The sequence below is a fragment of the Propithecus coquereli genome, unplaced genomic scaffold, assembly GCF_000956105.1.
Source record: "Propithecus coquereli isolate 6110/MARCELLA unplaced genomic scaffold, Pcoq_1.0 Scaffold600, whole genome shotgun sequence".
NCBI classification, from domain to species: domain Eukaryota; kingdom Metazoa; phylum Chordata; class Mammalia; order Primates; family Indriidae; genus Propithecus; species Propithecus coquereli.
The window spans coordinates 578,266-582,029 of NW_012151953.1; the positions used below are offsets into that span (position 1 = coordinate 578,266).

The following is a 3,764-nucleotide window of genomic DNA, read 5'->3' on the forward strand; positions in this document are numbered from 1 at the left end:
ATAGAAATAATTAGACTTCACTCATATTTTAAATTTTGTAAATCTTAGTGGGACATGGTGACTCATGCCTATAATCCCAACACTTTGAGAGGCTGAGGCAGGAGGATCACTTGAGGCCAGAAGTTCAAGGCCAGCCTGGGCAATATAGCAAGATGCTGTCTCTACAAAAAATAAAAAAATTAGCTGGGTCCCTGTAGTCTTAGCTGCTCAGAAGGCTGAGGCAGGAGGTTGGCTTGAGCCCAGGAGTTTGAGGTTACAGTGAGCTGTGATGTGGCTACTGCACTCCAGCATGGGTGACAGAGTGAGACCCTGTCTCTAAAAAAATTAAAAAATGATAAATTTTGTACATCCTGTATTTCACACAGAGGCAGACATATTAATAGTAGTTTAAAGAATTGGAAATAATGTCTTATGCATACTACATACTCAATGTCTGTTGAGTGATTGAACCTTTATTAAGCCATAACTCTTAAGTAGTTATTCTTGAGAAAAGAATGTAAAAGTAAATTTATAGGTTTTATTACAGTGAAACCCATTAAATGGTTCTTAATTTTTCATCCTTTTTATAATAAGGCAGTGTGTAAGGCATATGACTAATAGTAAATTCTTACCCACGCAGCCAATTAGGTCAAATTGTTGAAGGTGAGGGGCAGTGAAAGATACATCATGATGAAAAACACATCTTACTGTGGAATACCTGAAGGCAGTTATTATCTGTATTTCCAGATACCATTGTTACAGTGAAGTTCTAGCCTTCATACTTTGTGATGCTAAGCATATGGGAAACCGTTCTAGAATCAGCAGAGAGGGCCAAAAGAGGACAGAAATCATTCATCTAGTATAAATGCTGGCCTACAGGCTTCCCCTAAAACATTTTATATAATCCTCATAATAACTCAGTGACTCAGAGATGTCAAAAGAACTTGTCCTAAGGTTAGCGAGCTAGAAAGTTACAAAGACTGAACTTTAATCCAGATATATCTAACTCTATAACCTCGGTTTTGGCTGAACAGATATGGGAGGAGTTTGGACTAGTCTAGTCTATGCAAGACTAGTTGAAGAGTATAATCCAAGACAAGATTTGCAAATGATGGTTGACAGTTCTGGGATTTATGGTTTGGAATTTTAATTAGTTGAGAAAGTAGAAATTCCTTTAGAATTGTATTTATTTGGTTTTAAGAAAGAAGTGGCATTTTTAAATTCTCTTTATGTGAAGGCCTCAAAGAAGTTGTCATTAAGTAATCAGACTTTTCAAGCATACACTGTTATTCTTTGCCTAATTTTTGCCACTAGCGTTGTTTCCTTTGAAGTCTTATAATAGCTGCTCAGAGAAACATGCTATAAAGAAAAGACACAAACAACTGCAGACCTCAGTGTTTCCCCTCTCATATTTCTACTCTTGCTCCAGTCATTCCACTTGGAAAATACATGCTTATTTTTTATTATCCCCTTTCTAAAATTTGTCTGTCAACTTATAAAATGGATAGTTTCTTAATTGTGAGTCTTATTAATATTATAGAGTAGAATGATCAAAAGATTTGAAGTAAAATGAATTTCCTTTACTATGTAATTTCCTGGTGCATCTCCTTTTCTGCCCACCTGAATGGGCAGCTTGAGTGACATGCAAGAAAGAATGCAAGAAAACTGCAGGTGTAGTCATTTGTTATTGTTTTAGCATTCACCTGTTAATTGGAACATTGGGCTGGTTTATTTAATGAGATAACTTTTACCCTTTTATTGACTCAGGTTCTAATATAGCTACTTGATGCAATTCTGCTCACCTGATTTTTTAGAACCAGACATAAGTTCGGAGGAATCTGTCTCCACTGTAGAAGAACAAGAGAATGAAACCCCACCTGCTACATCTAGTGAGGCAGAGCAGCCAAAGGGAGAACCTGAGAATGAAGAGAAGGAAGAAAGCAAGCCTTCTGAGGAAACCAAAAAGGAGTAAGGAGTTAACGCCTTCTTGCTATTTATAAATGAAGACTATGTAAAAGAATTGTAGATCAGATTGTTTTAAAGTGTTATAACATTGGTTTATGATAGGTGGTATTTGCTATGTGGATTTACTTTTTAGAATTACCATTTGAAATAGGTTTATTGTATAGTTGTGTGGCCTATTAGAATTTGTAGTAGTTAGCAGAACAGTGATTTGAATAATCCAAAAGTCTTTCATTTTGGCTTGGAAATGAATTCATTGTGGGGGAGTTTCTGAAATTTTAAGCATTGACAAAATTTCGATAAGAAATGAAACCTAAGTATAAAAATCTGACCTGGAGGACAACTTCACCATTTTATTCTTACCTCTGTGCCAAGAGTGAGTTGCTTTTATGTGCTTATGTTAGAAGACATTAATCTGGGCTGGGCACAGTGGCTCACACCTGTAATCCCAGCACTTCGACAAGCCCACATGGGGGTGGGAGATCACGTGGGTCCAAGAGTTGAAGACCAGCCTGGGCAACATGGCAAGACCTCGTCTCTACAAAAAATAGAAAAATTAGCTGGGTGTGGTGGTGCATGCCTGTAGTCCCAGCTAGTTGACAGGCTGAGGCAGGAGGATCATTGAGCCTGAGAAGCTCAAGGCTGCAGTGATCTATGATCACACCACTGTACTCTAGCCTGGGTGACAGTGAGACCCTATCTCTAAAAAAACTTTTAAAAAACAAGTCATTAGTGTGAATCAGGCCATTGCTAGAATGACCTAAAACTCTATGTATGTTTGATGAAGTATTCCGCTGAAGGTGACTTTGAGGATCTGGTGGTAGCAATTATGTTTTAATTAAAAAAATTTTTTTGGCTGGGCACTGTGGCTTACGCCTGTAATCCTAGCACTTTGGGAGGCTGAGGTGGGAGGATTGCTTGAGGCCAGGAGTTTGAGACCAGCCTGAGCAAGAGCGAGGCCCCATCTCTACAAAAAATAAAAAAAATAACCGGGTACAGTGGAGTGTACCTGTAGTCCCAGCTACTCAGGAGGCTGAGACAGGAGGATTGCTTGAACTCAGGAGTTTGAGATTGTAGTGAGCTATGATGATGCCATTGCACTCCAGCCTGGGCAACAGAGTGAGATATATATGTATATGTATACATTTCCCCTCCCCCCTCAGAAGAGGTGGTAGTATTTATTCCACTCTTTTCATAAGTGGTCAAAATAGTTAGAAATTAGTTTTTAAATATAGTCATGCATCACTTAATGATGGGGATACATTTTGAGAAATTCAGTGTTAGGCAATTTCATCATTGCACCAGCATCATAGAGTGTACTTACACAAACCTAGGTTGTATACCCTGCAACACACCTAGGCTATATGGTATAGCCTGTTGCTACAAACCTACTCAGCATGTTACTGTACTGAATGCTGTAAGTAGTTGTAACACAATGGTAAGTATTTGGGTATCTAAACATAGAAAAGGTACAGTAAAAATATGGTATAAAAGATAAAAAATGGTACACCTGTATAGGACACTTAACCATGAATGAAGCTGGCAGGACTGGAAGTTATTCTTGGTGAGTCAGTGAGTGAGTGATAAGTGAATTTGAAGGCCTAGGACATTACTATACACTACTATAGACTTTGTAAACACTGTACACTTAGGTTACACTAAATTTATAAAAAGATATTTTTATTTCTTCAATAATAAATTAGCCTTGGCTTACTATAACTGTTTCACTTTATAAACTTTTAAATTTTTTTTAACTCTTGACTCTTGTAATAATACTTAAAACACAAACACATGGTACAGCTGTAAAAAAATATTTTCTTTCT

General features: G+C 37.4%; 1 long non-coding RNA gene across 1 annotated transcript in view; it reads left to right on the top strand.

Annotated features, from left to right (window-relative positions):
• Positions 1–1,906, top strand: part of LOC105822312 — a 10,314-nt gene extending 8,408 nt beyond the window's left edge. The window contains exon 4 of the long non-coding RNA XR_001138099.1: positions 1,794–1,906. This is a non-coding gene — a long non-coding RNA (uncharacterized LOC105822312). The remainder of the gene's footprint in view (positions 1–1,793) is intronic.
• The last annotated feature ends 1,858 nt before the right edge of the window (positions 1,907–3,764 follow it).